A 17685-nucleotide genomic window follows, 5' to 3' on the forward strand; every position below is an offset into this window, starting at 1 on the left:
AATCGACATAATTTGGTTTTATTATATTAATTTGAATAAAGTGCTGCCAGCCTGTGAGATTTCTTCACCAAGCATTGAAGGGTTACCCAAATAGCTTGGTACTTTTGATTTAAGAAATCTAACCAAGAAAAGGGTGTCATTAGATCCGTTCTGCATAAATTTTCAGTCTTGTCGATTGCTATCGGAATTTTTCTTCTTTATAGTAACTTGCATAGTCCATAACTACGTTGATTGCGCTGCTATTTCGATAATAGCCCAATACCTATAATTTCGAAATTTTTTGCCATTTCGAACATTATTACAAGTATCGCATAATTAATAGAAAATAAAATAGCAAAATATCGCTCCAGATCTTCAAAATTGACACAACTCAAAATTACACGTTCGTCAGAAGATGCGAAAAACTATTTCTCAGCACATGCTAATCATATGGGCAAGGAAGAGTTTACCTTAGGTTTTTTTAACAAATTTTAACAAAAATTTGCTCTAGCTTTTGCTGATAGGTAAATATAAGCGCTGTGTACATTTTTAGTGCACAATTTCAAAAAATGCCAAATTTTGAGTTGTGTCACTTTTGACGATCGTGTGCGCTATATAGTCATACATATGTGTGAAAAGTAATAATAAAATAGTCAACAACGATTAATTTTATTGCGACTATTTTTTTATCTACATACTTATTTTGTAGATCACAGTTGTAGCATGTTGAAGCGTTGGTTGATTGGCATCTCGCATTAGATCTAAGCGAGTTGAATGCATGTATGTACGTATGTATGTAAGTGTTTTATATGACCAAACAAACATTTGTGCAGATGACAAGGTAAACTAGTTTTGAAGTTATCGCCTTTTCACCACACAAGCACACACACACACAAAAAAAATCGACACATACAAGTTTATATGCGATTTATATACATACCAGCAAACAGTGACTTGAAGCGAAACAGGCATTTAATTCCGAGTTATAGTTACAAAAAAAAAAATACTGAAATTAATGTCGAATAAAAGCACAGCACAATATTTAATAGAATACAAAAACAAAAAAACAATGCGGACAGACATGAAATCATGAATGAATGTTGTAGCACTGTTTGCGAGTAGCTACATATTTGAAATAGGCGATACACGTAAACCTGCTGATGACATACATATGTATGTACACTACGAGTATTTCTAAGAAATATGTATGTATTTGCAACTAAGTTTTAAAACAACAAAACAAAATAATCATTTCTTTTTGCTATTCAAGTAGCTTTGTAAATATTTGCATTATTCAATGGGCGGAAAAAGAGGAAAATTCACAAAAAGGCAGCGCAATTTCCCATCAGCAGGCAACCGATACTAACATCAAACGGTATTGAAATCTCTACACGATCAGTAACGCGGGTGAAACAGGCACTTAAAAAAAAAAAAAAAAAAAATTACTAAGTGCGATCGATCAGCAGTAGCTTCCCTGCAGGAAATGTATCTAACTATAAGCTAACTTTAAGTTGATTAGGCAGGAGCTAAAAGTCACTATTATCTGTATATTTTCTTTGACGAAAGCTAACTATATTTATATGGCGATGGCCGCGAAATAGTCAAGGGTCAAGTCTAAATTTGATGTAACTAACTACTTTTGGACATAAAATAACAATAGGAAAAACAAAATATTTATTTTTTAATTTTTTTTTTATTTTATTACATTTCATATTTGTTTACTTATCCTGCTGTAGGTGGTTCCATATTCGAACTCCGTCAGACATAATTTCAAAATTAAAATATGAAATTTCGATCTCCCTTTTATTTGTTCTCAATTCGAAAAAGTATTTGCGAAGTGCATGATAATTAAATAGAAACGCGTTTATAGAAAACCATCTCCTTCATTACTTCTGCATTACTTGTCAACTAGTTTCAAGTTAGCATTTTGTAGCTAGCTACAAGTTAAATATTTTATAGAAATGCCGCAAAAAAGCCAACTACAAGTGGGTTATTTTTTATCAATTGATAACTGTTTTCTGCAGGGTTAAGCATTTCAGCGCGTTTTCATTCTCACACACACCAGCATTGAGAAGCCGCCAACAAGCGAGCGCTCAAAGATCACGTCCCCTACCGCCCTACGTAACTAACGATCGCGTTCTACCTCGCCGCCGCCTCCTACGCAAAGATCGCGCGCATCCGCTCGCTAACTATTAGTTGGAAGTTCACGCGATCGCCTTCGCTCCATAGACGATGTGCGTGCTGCTGTAAAACAGCTAAACACTGCTCGCCACCGCAACAAGTTGTCTTCTCTACAAATATGGCAATTTTAATTTATAGTCACATGCCAAGTTAGTTTTACAAGTATGATTGTACATTTCTATTTAGCCAAGCGAGTACTGTTGGAATCGCGTATCGAGTTCAGAGTATCTTTTTACTTAAACATATGTACATACCACACACAACATATTCGACTTTAATAGCTGGCCATAAACGTTTTTACAAATTGGTAATTTTTCCTTAATAAAGTCATGTTTAATTGATTTGGTTGCTTGCTGGCTTGTTTGTTTATTTGTTTGGGATTTTAGCTCATTCTCATACTTTGCACAGCAAGTCGTTTTAATGACGCGAAAATTTATTATTCATGGTTTTTTAAATGCTTAATGTTGACAAGTATTGTATTTTATAGCTTGTAATGATGATGAGTAACCGATGTGGTAATGAGATGAGAGTTAAAAGCATGGTTTGTATTTGTATGTATGTAATTGGCGCAACAATATGGACACCAAAGTGTCAAGACAAACCACATTTATTTAACTAAAAAATGCAATCAAATGAAGTGGAACTTGTGCCAATCATGGGAAAACATTTTGCGAATCACTTGTAGTATTCGTATTAATTTAACAAAACATAATTATTAAAATTGGCAAAACATTAATTTACTCGACCGCAACACAGGATAGTGGTGCCAAATTGAAAATCAAAATAATCCAGAGCTTTAATTTTTCAATCGTTTTGATATTTTTTTGTATGAAAGTTTTTGAGAGTTAGAAGACATTTTTAGAACCAGATTTTTGAAATTTAATTTTGTTAAATAAAATTAAAATATTTTAGAGCACTGCGTTTATAATAATAATAATAGACTGGCGCTTACACTTATGTTAGTGTTTGGCCGAACTTCTCCTCCGATTTGTGGCGTGCGCTTTAATGTTGTCACACAAACGGGAGGGACCTACAGTTTTACGCCGACTCCGAACGGCGATTGTATTTTTATGAGAAGCTGTCAGAAATACACTCGGAGGTTTGCCATTGCCTGCCGAGGGGCAACCGCTGTTAAGAAAACACTTTTTTTCCTACATTTTTCTGCGATGTTGCTTTGACCACGGTTTGCACCCAGGCCCTGCGGAGTGGAAGTGCGCACTGCTTACCACTACACCACAGCCGCCGCCACTGTGCTGCGGATATGGTTTCCCAAAAAACGAAAAAAATTCAACAAAATTTAAAAAATTATTTCAAGTGATGTAAAAAAATGTTGATCAAAATTAATATTTTTTATTTTTACAAAAAAAAAAAAATTAGGTATGCAGTTTTATGGCCTATTCAATTTTAGTATAACATAGTATTTTCAAGTAGCTAAGGATTCGCGTTGATTTGATATATTTTATTACATAAAATTTTTTTTCTTTTTGGGGTAATCCTATAATTTTGTTTAACAACTTTTTAATATGTGACATTCATTTAGAGAATCGATTTTCTTCAAAATATCTGCAACCTCTGCACTTTGCACTAAAATTTTTTATAGAAAACATAAAAATTCTTCTGTCTCAAAAACTTTCAAATAAACAAAAAAAAAAATAATAATTATCAAATCGGTTGTAAAATTAAGGCTCTGGACTATTTAAACGAAATTATGTAGAATTTGAAGTGAAACTTTCTTATGAATTGCAGTAGAATTATACTAGTACTAGTACTATAAAAAAAATAATAATTTAAATTACTTGCGACAAAATCAAAATTCTTTCGTACACATTTATTTAGCACGTATTTACTTTAAGCTCGCCCCATGATTGCAAATATTTATTTTTATCAAAAAAATCGTTTCAGGGTTAGTTGGATATTTTGCTAAAAAATCTGCGTTATTGCTTTTTCAGAATTCGCGAGATCGGTTTTGCTATTTTGACTGGTGTGATATGCACTTAGGCGGTGTGTTGTTTGTGTTTATTATTTTCTTCGCCTGCCTAAGACGACTGTAATTCTCAACTACATACGTATTTATTCATTTTATAGCCCCCACCGACAGGGCGTCTCTTAGTGTGGTGTCCTTTCCCCTCTTCTGTTTAGTTTCTATGTATACGAGTTCTCCCAGCCACTAGATAAGAGTTTTGCTTTACGCATATGCTTCCTCTTCGATGTAGACCAATTTTACATGGCACGGAACGTAACATTCCCAACCAGAAGATCTACAACAAACATACCAGAAAGGTGAACACTGCCTTATGTTAACCATGGAGTTACTGATCGATTGATACTTATTTGAGTACCGTACCCCGAATAGGCACTTGTAAGAAAAAGAACCTCAGCCTAGATACTTGAGAAGACATCTCTACGAATTGTAAGTAGAAATCAAGGACTACATAGAACAGTCACTGGACAACGACATTCGCATAGGGAGCACCTTCATCAACTCTGGCACCTAAGATGCCGTCAACTAGCACCTATTACAGAGAAAGAGTTTCAGCTATCTCGAGAGGTTTGCGTTACTTTAGATCAGCCAATTAAAAAACTATAACTCATAGCCATTCTGTTTGAACTTTTAAATTTCGTATGGGCAGTGATGCAGTCTAATTTACATATATATCAACCAAATTTCCACAATAACCATTTGCCCTCAATCAATTTAGTATCACAAAAGGGATTAATTAACGTAAATCCCGCATTGACCCCAATCTAATGTCCGGAGCCAAAGTACGCAAACGACTATTCAATAATGTTTAATTAAAAGCGACCGATTATAAGCCCTCTTCCCCGCCTGCCGCGCTGCTTTATTCTTTGTGAAAATGCATGTGGGTAGATGCTGTGGAATGCACTGAAGCGGGGCGCATAGCCGGATCTACTAATTGCATGCAAATTTGCGGCTATTCAAGATGAGTCAAAGACAAATGCCATCCTATACATACATATGTATATTAGGGTGGTCCAAAAATGCATTTGAAAAAGTAAAGTCGGAATTTTTATGCTCTCGCCCCTAATATTGTTCTATACCGAAAAAATGTACCCCTATTTTTTGATTTTTAAATCAAAAAATATTTAGAGGTCGCTAAAAGCGCTCAAAGTATTCCCTGTATTTTATTTGGGGAAAAGCCCACTTTTCGGTGTAGAACAATCCTAGGGGGTGAGAGCATTAAAATTCCGACTTTACTTATTTTGGACCACCCTAATGTGCATACATTCTACGAAAGCACGAGAGTGTATGTAGTTGTATTTAGGTGCACAGCTACAAAAATAGTTGACTATATTGTATGCAGCCGATAAAAGTTGTCTTCCCTTGCCGCCCAGCTGACCTGCTCTCCATCCCAAAGATCCATACGTTAATTGCAAGCGAATATGAAACAAATGTTCAGTAATTACGTTGATTTTAGCCAATTTAGCCGCACAACAGCACAATTGAGCGAAATTTCCTATTGATGATTTTTTGAATGATAAAAAAAAAATCAAGAATTAAAAGCAATTTTAATTGAAAATCTTAATTACTCAACATTTGCTTTATGGTTATATGTATGAATGGTCGGTCGAGTGTTGGAGGAGTGCTGATGGAAACGGTGGACCACCCAGGCAGCATGCATGCCAGGTCAGCAGACGGGCAGGCAAGCTTTATTAATTTTTTTGCGTATATTCCGCTGAACTTTCCCGTGCAGAGCAAACAATTTAATTTTAATTGTTGTTTAACGCTTTTTTTTTGTATTTGCTTTATTTGTGTAAGTACTGTAGGCGCGTAAAAAAAAAATATTAAATTTTAGAAAAACTTACGTGGGAAAATTTTAAGGTGGTAGTTTCGAGAGTTTCTTTTTTGAACTTACCTGTAAAGAAAAGAGAAAAATAAAAATTGAATTAGAACTTTTTAGAATTAATTTCATGAAGATGCAAATTTAGTATAAAATATGGTAAAATTAAATAAAATAAATATTTCAAAATATAAAAAAAAACTAAAAATGCTGCGATCTTAGCTAGTAAAGAAGAAAAAAATTGTAGAAGCTATTTCCGAAGGGTACGAAGATGTCATAAAAACTCGGACGAAAAACTCTAAATTCGCGCCTAACCGCACAATAAATGGACGACATAGTAAAAAAAACTTTTTATAAAATTTTAAGAATCGGTAGATTTCTAAAAAAACTGGATATCTGGGGGTTTTCTGTGTCTCTGATTACGAATCTAAAGTCACTTACGAAAAATTCAAAATGACGAATCCAATATGGCGGATGAAAAAAAAATAAAAACCTTAACCCTTCATATATGCATTATTTTTTTTTGTGCAGAGATATAGTTATGACTATGTAGACTAAACCAAATTTTTCACAGTTATTCATTTTAACTACAGTTAAATGGTACATATTTTTAGGCCTCATTTTCTACATAAACATCCGCGATGCGGGCGTAGACAGACTAAACGCCAAACAAAAAGGTCTTCCTCCTCTGGTTTAGGGGCCTTAAAGGCATATAAGGACGGCTAGGAATCTGCAGTAAAAATACCAATACTTCCGGAAGGAACAAAATAGGAAAATATGTGACGAGCTTATTAACTCACCAGACAAGCAATCTAACAGGTATCTTAGCTGGCAATTGCGAATTTAAAAGCCACTTAGACACACAAGCTAATTCTTGTCTTCTTTCGGAATGTTGGAATCTGCTGATCTCGGTGCAAATAAATGCCTGGTTTCTTTTTATAATTTCTGTTTTTTTTTGTTGGTCTTTTTAAATACCAAATACTTTTCATTATGCGAATTATACATTTATTTCACATAAAAAGACAAATAAAAGCTAATATAGCAAAATTTTATTAAAATTGCAAAGTAAAACTAATAAATTAGGGTATTTAAGTGGTAATATGATACTTAAAAAAAAAAAATAAAAAAATAAATTCCCATTAATTGCATTTGATTTCATGCGTTTAACATATGCTAATTAATAAGTAGCTAGTAGCTGCTGTCTATAACGAGCATAACGAAAAATTTTAAAAAGATGGATTTAGTGGCATGAAAAAATGGCAAAAATATTCAAATAATACTAAATAAAGAATGTAAAAAATGTGCAAAAAATATTAAATAAGCATAAATTAATATACTTTTTGCGACTTCATGGCTGTAGAATGCGGCCAAAAAAAAGTGCACTCACTAAAGATGTCATAAAAATCAATCCTGCGCTGACAACTGTGACTGAGAATTCATTTATTGTTTTGAGTTCTTTTTTCATGTTGCTATTTTTGCTGATTCAATTATTCTTAATTTTTTGCGGTTTGGTTTTTTCAAAAATTCTTTTTTGTGCGAACATTATTCGCCTTCTTTTGTTTTAATTTTATGATCAAAACGTTGGTGTGTATGTTTGCAAATTGCTTGTTGACAACTCGTTAAAGCTATCAACAGCAGCTATAAAAAGTATTTTGCCTTTGGCTTTGCAAAGTGATTTACGACTCTCTTTCTTAAACATCAAAGAAGCAGAGAATAACAGCGAAAAGATTTAAATATATTTGAATAATAATTTTATAAAAAAAAATAATAATTTCTCGACATTTTTTTACATGTGTGGCATTTCACAATGGATTCGTATTGCCCCCCAGAAGTCCGCAGCTCATTTACATCTCAAATTTGAGACTCACCCCACCCCACAGTCAATCGAGACTATCTAGACATAGTATCTAGAAAATGTTGAAAAATACTAGAAAAAACCCCTGATGATCCCTAAAACTAAATAGCCTGAAAAAGTAAGAAAAATCTGGAAAGGTAAAAAAACCCAAAAGCACCAGGAAGGTTCCTAAAAAAAGAAATATGGCGGAAATATCGAAGGAAATCCAAAAAAGTCCCTAAAAAGTTCCAAAGATCTCGAAAAAATTCAGAAGTCGCGAAAGCTACCGAAACTTCCATCAAAGAAATATCGCGAAAATCTGGAAGAAATTCAGAAAAGTCACAAAAAGCATACAAAAAACGCTTCAGAAAAAATCATTTAAAAAAAATCTTGAAAATCTCGAAAATACCAAAAATATGCGAAAAATCACCAAAAATCCATAAAAAGTACCGAAGATCTCGAAAAAACCCAAGCACGCAAGCTCCCGAAAAGTTACAAAATTTCCCTAAAAAGAATTATCTTGAAAATCAAGCAGAAATTCAGATTGACTTCCAAAGAGCTAACTAAAAATCTCCAGAAAGCTTCCTTAAATAAACGTCCTGAAAATCTCGAAAATACCCCAAAAAAATTCGAAAAAGTTCCCAAAAAGTTCCTAAGTTTATGAAAAATCCATAAAAGTCATGAAAGCTGCCAAAAGCTCCCGAAGTGTCCTTAAAATGAATTATATCGAAAATATAAAAGAAATTCAGAGTAGTTTCAAAAAGAGCTAATTAAAAAGCTCCAGAAAGCTTCTTAAAAAGAAACGTTGAGAAAATCTCGAAAATACGCAAAGAATCCGAAAAAATTACCAAATTGTTCCAAAGATTACGAAAAAATCCAGTAAAGTCATGAAAGCTCTCGAAAGATCCCTAAAAAGAAGTGTACCGCAAATCCCTCAATTATGCAAATAATTATTTTGTCATTCGCATGTTGAGTTCAAAAGCAAATCGCTGCGAAACAGTAACAAGTTTCTCTCTAATATATGTACACACATATGTACATATGTATCCGCCTCGAATCCTATTAGATTTTATGTTCGACTTGGGGTGCAGAATTGCTAATGAATTCTGATTCAGAAATGAAAAAAAAAGAATAAAAAAAAAAAATTGTACTTGCCGAATGAAGTTGTGAATGAGAGTGTGCGAAATGTGACAGTGATGACAAATCTACTAAGTATTCGTACCGGAACTGTCAAGCCCATAAATTGACTAAATAGCTAGCTGGTTTAGATTGACGCTCGAAAGCCAAAATTGATTTACTATCGGAAGCGATCGCAGCATAGATTTGGCATAAATAATGTAATAAAATAAATATACATAAATATGTACATATATAAATCAAAGAGAAATATAGCAAACTAATAATGAATAGAGGAAATGCGAGGAAATTTATGTATGTAACTGCCATAAACAGAAGATGGCTTTCGAACTGACAAATGATGGGAAAAGATTTGTATGCATTTATATGTACTTGACGTGTGTGCGCTGGCGCGGGTGGGCTGCCTGCCAGTCTTTGCATGAATTAATTATTTTTGTGTATAAGCAGCTACTTACATACATACATAGAGGTGTGTAATTATTATTATTATAGTGAAATTTTCGGTGAATTTGCATCACTCTACAGCACATAGACAAATTGTCTGGCTGTACTTTTCGAGACCTAGGCTATAGCTGTTCTAGCAACATGACTTTTTGTGCGTGCAAGATATTTGGTTGAAAGACAGACATAAAAACGGATTTGCTCACAGAAAAAATTATATAATTAGTCGCACATTTATACATACACACACACACACGTACATACATTTGCATGCTCAAAAAGCGATATGCCTTCTTGCCAGACAGCCAACCAACAAGCCAGACAGTCTAATTATAGTTTGCAATCAGTTGTGATTTTTCGCTAAGATTTTCATGAGATTTTCTAGTCACAGCTTCGCGTATAATTGGATGAAATGTAGAAATTGTGTCGCGTTTCGAATTGTTGCTTTTTCTATTTTTGGTAAGAAAAATTGTATTCGGGCGGAAATTTCGTACAAAATTGCTTCAAAACCAAACTAAAATTGATGTTGTTTTACTTTTTTTTACAACCGCACCAAGTATGTATGTATATTATAATAAAATGCAAACCATTTTAGTCTACTATCGACTTCTACTGTTTTGAGCAAATATTTTTTGCAGAAAGTATGCAATTCTGCCAATCTTTTTTAGACTTTCATAAAAAGCAAAGCTTTTTGGCCTGGAACTTCCAGAAAAGTTCGGAAAAAATACCAAAACACCACCAAAGCATTCCGAAAAGTCCCGAAAAAGTTACAAAAAAATGCCAAAAGTTTCGAAAGACGTTTTCAAAGAAGTATCACAGAAATAAAAAAATAATGGAAAGACCCGCGAAAATCTCCAAAGCTCCGAAAAAGCCCCGAAATATCTCAAAAAATAAGAATCCAGAAAATGTCAAAAATATTTAAAAAAAAGTTCCCGAAAGTTTCCCTGTAGGAAGCACCCCGAGAAATCTCGGGAAAGCTAAAGAAGTCCAGAGTCTCGAAACACAAGGATAGTCCCGAAAAATGAAAAAGCCTTCAAATATCTCTAAAAGGTAGAATCTAGAAAATCTCAAAAAAAAAAAATCCAAAAAACTTCCGAAAAACTTCAAAAATGTTTCCAGAAGCAAGTACCCCGAAAAATGCCGAGAAATCCAAAGAAGTCTCGAAAAAGTCCCAAATCCGCAAAAGCCCAGAATATATCTAAAGAGTAGAATCCATAAAATCTCAACAAGAATCACAAGGAAGTACCCCGATAAATCTCCAGAAATTCAAATAAGTCCCGAAGAAGTGCCTAATCGCGAAAACACAAAAAAAAATCTTAAAAAATTTCGCAAAACATCTATTGAAAGTGTCCCGACAAAATGCACGAGGGTCCCAAAAACGCAGAAATGTTCCGTAAAATACCAAATATCTCGAAAATCTCGACTGAAATTCAAATCCAAAAATATGTCTGGGGAATTCAGAAAAGCTCCAAAAAAAATACCATAAGCTCGTAGATACCCTGCAGTGAAAAGCCAAACCAGTCAGAAAAAATACAAGTTCATTAACTAGTATGTGCCTACCAGTTCGACAATTTCGAAGAACTTAGGCGATCAGCGACATCTGCCTTTGAATTGCCAAAGCCAAAAATAAAACGCAATTAATTGTTTTTCTTACTAATCTCGGCTGTGGCGTCACGTGAAGACTACTGGTTCTGGTTCTGAAATCGCAGGTTCGAGGCCGCTTGGAGGTGGTTCAGATTTTTAAAGTTAAATAAATGTAAGAAAAAATAATTTATTCAATTTATAAATAAATAACAAATTTGAAAACCTAATTGCATTGCAAAAAAACATTTAGGAAGAAATGCTTGTGCCATAAAAAACAAAGAAATTAAACAAAAATATTTTTTGATTAAATTTAAAAATTACAATAAACAGCCTAAACAAAAAAATAAATTTATAAAAAATAAAAATAAAATAAAAAATTTAAAATAAAAAAATTTTCCCTGCGCCAGGATTTGAACCTGGGACCTCAGGCTTACCACGCGAGTGCTTTGCTCTGTCGGCCATTGTGAGTGCTGGAGCGTCGCGAGCAAAAAGGCACACTTATGCTTTTCACGGGACATGAATTGGCAGACTATCTCATCAACTGGTATGATGCTACTGGTATTTATACTAGTAGATGCTGATGCATAGCCTGACAATTGACATCTCGTAGGACATCGCAATGTTAAAAATACCAGTCGCTAACATTGAAAAAGGATAGAACGTGAACTAGTTCGGCTGAAACGCAAACCGGTAGAATTCTAGTTCACAACTAGTAGCTTTCCCTGCAGGGTATATGTACATACATACATACACCGAAAATCTCGAAAAAGACAGAAAAAATTACCGGTTATTTGATGCTAACAAAAACAATGTCAGTCACCACTTCTCTTCTCTTTTTGCCTTCGAAAACAAAAAGCAAGAAGTTAACGGTATCTCCTGCTGAAAATTATAAAAGTAAAATTTCCTAAAGTCATATGGAAATCCTATTTTACAATGAGAGGGAGTTCTGAGGTATTTTCGAAATACGATTTTGCATTTTTTGCATTTCATTTTTTTGGATGAATATATTTTTTTTCTTGTATATTTTTTTTAACCAAGTTTTCTTCAAATTTATTACTGAATAGATATTTTGTATCAAATCACAGCGCAAGAAGTAGTCATCGACTTTCGATAATTTCCCCCATATAAGCAGCCCGCTTTCACTGAATTATAGTGTTTACAGAAAAAAGTATTTTCATTTTGCTTTCATTAAAATTTTTTCCAGACAAACACATCAACACATTTCGGCGACAGCAAGAAGTAGCCTTCGCGGGATCTGGCGTCTAGAAAAAAGCTTAAACGAACTTCCACTTCATCGGTAGCTGTGTAAAAGTGTCCGCTTCTGCATTAGTAAGATGAAACTAACACCACAATTCTAGCAAGATATCTTATAATTCTGACATTTACTATTTCATACTTGTGAATCAAAAGAGAAAACTTCGCCACAAAAACAATATGCGGTGACACTTTTGACTTATTAGCTAGCTTACACATGGAGAAGCCACCCACAAGCTCTCTAAGTAAGCAGGGACTTCAAATCATCATCATCAGCAAGCAGTCATTCTTTGATTAATTAATGAAATGAGTGAATTATTGCTACATACAAAATACGACCCTGCCACATGCTCCGACTATTTGTGCCACATTTGTGCAAAAATGTAAGAGCCTCAATGCGAAGCAAAGTGCACACTCCGATATGGAAGTGTTTGCGCTGTGAGCAAATAATATGCAACAACAAATAAACAAATAAGCAAATGTGCAAATGCATATTGATTTCATAAAATACTGCACTTAGAGGCATTTATTATACAAATGTAGATATGTATGTATTTCATGCACATTGCACATTTCTCATTAATTTTTTCTTGCTGCTAAGAATTTGTGTATTTTAGTGCTATGTAAAGATGTTTGTGCGTTCGCGTACGTTGGCAAATATTGACAAATGAAAGATGACATCCGTTTTGCTAACGTTTCTGCAGCTCATTTATTTGTAAACAGTCAGCGCCAAAAATATGCATACTCTGACGTTTTGGTGATTTTAATGGGCTACAAAACTGCATAATAAAAATTTTTCCAAAAAATCGTATTGAAAAATTTTAAATTTCGATAAAATTTCTTCTTTATAATCTAAATATTTAAAACATTTTTGAGAATGCAGTTTTCAGCCCATACAATTTTAGTCGAATTAAGTGCAAGAGTTAACCGGCTAAAAAATCCCATTGATTTTTCAGATTTTTTTTTAAAGGCCGCAAAATCAATCTCCAAAAAATTCTCAAAAATCAACACGATTTTAAACCGATTGAAACTTGCACTTTATGAGACTAAAATTGTATGGACATGAAACTTCCCAAAAATGTTCTAAAGATTAGGATTAAAAAGTTGAAATTTTTATGAAAATGAAAACAGTACATGTTTTTGGTTAAAGGCTTGGAGTGTATTTTTATGGGAAAAAAAATTTTGCTCGAAACTCAATACGAATATTAAAAAAAAAAATCACTACGTAGTCATTTCTTTGGGTCACTGTATGTAAATAAAATTATTAACTGGTATGCATATTTTTGACGCTGACTGTATTTTAATACAGTGACAATTTCGTAAAACTGCAAAAACTGTAACATCTGCCTTAATTTACATTTGTGTCTGCTGGTTTTTTTATTGTTGTTGTATTGACTTCAAATCATTATGAGAGAGGGAGTAGGTATGTACCAACAAGAATATACAGCAAAAGTATGAAAGTCGTTAGAACTTGGAAATATAGCGGTGGCTGAAACAAAAAGTGTTAAACCATGTTACAGTTTTGCTCGTCACTGTATGTACATTAGGGTGTTCCTTAAAAAAAATCTAACGAACGAGGGGGTGACCTAAATCGGTAATACTACGACCATAGATATCACATAAACATTGAGGACGGGTTAGAACGGGGGCAACGTTCAGATTCCTGTATAGGAATTCGGGGATTCGGTGTTCGCTGTTTTGCCATGTCTTACTCTGTCATTAGATAATTAAGCTAGGAGAAGTAGGCCTGGAGTGTTTCCAAGTGGTAAGTTTTCGCCGGGAGTGATAGACGACAGTCCTGTTTCCCAGTTGTAAATTTGCCCTGGTTTTGGCTAGTATTTAAACTATTAAATTAACTCAGAGTTTCTCTATCCTACTGTCCAAGCAAAAAAAAAACAATTATCGCTACTTCATAGAAATCACAGCAGTGATGAGCTAAGGTTTGTGACTCTGTTAGAATACCGACTAGATATGCATACATTTTTGTTCATTTTTAATTTATTCTTTTTTGATTAAATATTTTTTTCTTTTTTAATTAAAAAGAAAATTAAATATATTTTTAATTAATTCTTAGAAACTTAAGTTATGTATTCTTTTTTTCTTAATTTAAGTTTCTTTTAATGTTTATATGTTATTGTGTTCAAAAGATTTTTTTTTTATTCAATTTAATTTTTATGAGCATGTTTTATTATTTTCTTTTTTAGATTTAATTTTTAAATTATATTGCGAAAAAAATATTTGGTTTTATTTAAATTTATATTTAGAAACTTATTTTTTTCATTAATTGTATTAATTATTTTTAGATTTAGTCTTTTTAAATTTTAATTGACTGTTCTAAGTATGTATGTATGTTCGGTATAATCCTCGAGAGTCATAGTCTGATTTTTATTACTATGGTTTTAAAATAAAAACTTTGCAATAAGAAATCAAAAGAATAAAAACCTTTAACATGAATTTTAAATTTATTTAAGAAATTATCTTTTATATAACGCATTGTTATAGCCTATTTCCACCAAAAACTTAACTGCAGTTAAGAGGTCAGGTAAGTTGCAAGGATTTTCATATGGGGCGATCGGCGGGGTTTATTTTTTACTTTTTGCCGTTTTACTTTCGTTAGCTTGTACTTAAAATAAGCAATTACCCCCTTCAAGTTGTATTTTTTTCAATAGGCATAAACTGCAGTTAAGGCTTAGTGGAAATGAACTATTAGACTATTTGCTTTTCAAACTGTTATTCAAACTGCTTTGCGCTCTACAACATAGCGTATGGGTACTAAAACTCATTGAAGGGTTAATTTCTGGAGATTTAAGCTTGCTGATAAAAAGTGTAAAAGGGGGAAAAATCCAAAGGGTGTGCAAAGTGTCTGCTTTGATGACCAAAACAGCGCTTCAAAGTTAAGGGTTGACAGATAAACAATTTTCCAGCTCGATGGGGGGGTGGTTTACAAAAATTTCTGCGTAAGAACGATTAAGGGCGACCCCCTCAGTTTCGATTATTTAAGTGAAAAATGGCTAAATTTACATAATTTTTATTTGAAACAAAATATATATATGTAAAAAATAAAAATCACTTGCAACAGCATTGATTTATGGCCAGCACACTTGTCTTTACATTTCATTTACATTTCGTTACAGAAGTTCTTTTTCTTGTTGTTGTTTCGACAAAACTTTTTAAATTGTGCAATGCAGCGTTGTACCCAACGCGTTGTCCTCGAACTGTCCGCCGCTGCCAAAAAATTCGTTAGCGAATGAATGAACCCTACAAGACATTGCTGAGCACTTTAGGCAAAAATTCTCACACATTTACACTTTTGTTTTTGTAGTACGGCATAAATGAGTAGTTTGACTATTAGTACTGAGGACTTTCTGATGACAACATTGAGGGGAAAGTACTCAATTTTTTCCCATGGCCTGAACGAAAATGAGGACTTTGATAAGCACTTTTGTGATTAGGGATAATGATAATATGAGTACTCATATGATACTCAGCTGTCTTGTAGGGAATGACTGGGTGAATACTCGCTGTGCTAAAAGTGTAAGTGAGCGAACGTACATATGTGTGAGTGAGTGATTGAGTGGCCGAAAGCACCACAAAAGGCGATGTGTCATTTCGCACAAAAAAATAAAAATACACACGAAAAAACCTAGCGCAAATAAATTTATAATAAATACGCGATATATTTTGGCATACATTTGGGGGTTTTCTTTTTAATTTATAATTTATAATTTTTAATTTTATTTATTTTTGTTTGCTTGTCTTCGTGCACTTTCTGACATCAATAAAAATGTCTTGAGTGCGCGCAGTTGCTGTTTAGCTGGCTGTCAGTCGATGTGCAGCGGAAAGCTTGCAACGCCCGAAAAACGTGAAAATTAAAAACTGAAAAAGTCAAATAGTCAAAAAGTTGTCAAGCTGAAAAATTGCCATATTAAATAGAATGTAAGCGCACGCCTTCATTGGTTGTTGTATATATGTATATATGTACTTAGCCACAATTGAGCAGTTGAGTAATGCGGTCCACCAGCGGCTATTTAATATGTACATACATATACGAGTGTGGCGTGTAGACAGCATGACTGTGGCGGCAAAGCGGCTGGCAGCTAGCGGCCATATATGTACGCGGCGATGAGTCAAACTTTATGGCTCATGTACCGACGACGTAAATAACCATAGCCCCCAAAAAGTCTGCTCAATCACATGCTGCTTTATTTTTGTGTGTGTGTGTGTGCGTACAATTTTTGCGAATTTTTCTAATTTGTTTATTTATCTAAGCGCGCTTGCCATGTAAGGTGGTGGCTGCGCGCGGTCAATTTTCGTGTGCTGCTTTGCAAGAACCAGCTGAAAATAGAGAAGAAAATAAACGAATATCTATACGGCAGCAAAGCGTAATAGATACGCAAAATAAATTTTGTGTAGCGCGAATAGGAGTATGTACGTCAAACGACGCTCGGTTCACATCCAGGCAATGGGGAGCGCGCGGGCGCGCGGCAAAAACACAATCAAATGCGCTGAATTGTACAATTTTAGTATGAACGCGCGTGGGCGTGCAATATTGATGGGAGCTTTTAGTGGTTGCTTTTTTCAGGTTTTCATATACGCGCTGTTGCCATTGCATGTCAGTTTATTGCAAAAACAAAAAGAGTAGTCAAATACTAATGGACAAACAAAAGCGGCGATTCAGTCGATTCAATCCAAAGTGTCGGCACAGCGGTGTGGTGCGACGCGAAGCGCTCGGACTTTGCTAGCATGTTTCGATTTGTTTGTTTGCTTGTGTGCGAATAATGCAGTAATAAATAAATGTAAATAAACTGAAACCCCACAGCCGCAAAGGCTACATTTTGCCTAACCGCGCGCGCGCTAGCCGGCTCTCCCCTTTTGCCGCGCGCGCGCGCGCTCATACAAAGACGGTGGGTTAACGCCAAGCAGTCTGTCATTTCATTGAAATGAAATGAAAAAATAATGCATACGTATATGTATAAAGTAGAATATAACTACGTGGTAGCAATAAATATGTATGCATGTATATAAAAAGTATTAAACAAAGGAACTGTTGCAAATGAGACCGAAGCCGCGCGCAAAAAAAAACAACAAGTAACACCAAAGGTGAGCTAGCGCTTTGCTACATAGTAATCGCGTTAGGGAAAATGGCAGAGTAGCGCAGCGCGGAGTGCAGCGCGCGGACAGCCAGTAGCTGTGACGCGAGACGCGTAGTGGGCGCGGTGGATGTAGCCGCCTGCTTAGTAGCTGCGCGGCGCGAAAAATGGGTGTATCGCGTGGAGTGGTACACGTACATATATATTTGTAGTTGTGTCGCGCGCAACACGCAAGCGGCTAGTTCTCGACATAGACAACCTGCAGCCAAAGGCTTGTGCGGGAACGCGCGCGCGCTGCTTGTCTATGTATAGCCTAGCTAGGCACTTATTTATGTAGGGAAAAAAAGCTGAAAAACATAACTATCTCCGGCAGACAACTTTTTAC

General features: G+C 34.5%; 1 protein-coding gene across 2 annotated transcripts in view; it reads right to left on the minus strand.

Moving 5' to 3' along the window:
- tkv (serine/threonine receptor kinase thickveins) overlaps positions 1-17685 on the minus strand; it is a 282020-nt gene that overhangs the window by 50045 nt on the left and 214290 nt on the right. The window lies entirely within an intron of this gene.

The sequence above is a fragment of the Rhagoletis zephyria genome, unplaced genomic scaffold, assembly GCF_001687245.7.
Source record: "Rhagoletis zephyria isolate East Lansing unplaced genomic scaffold, Rhagoletis_zephyria_1.1 Rzeph_scaffold_00186, whole genome shotgun sequence".
NCBI classification, from domain to species: Eukaryota; Metazoa; Arthropoda; class Insecta; order Diptera; family Tephritidae; genus Rhagoletis; species Rhagoletis zephyria.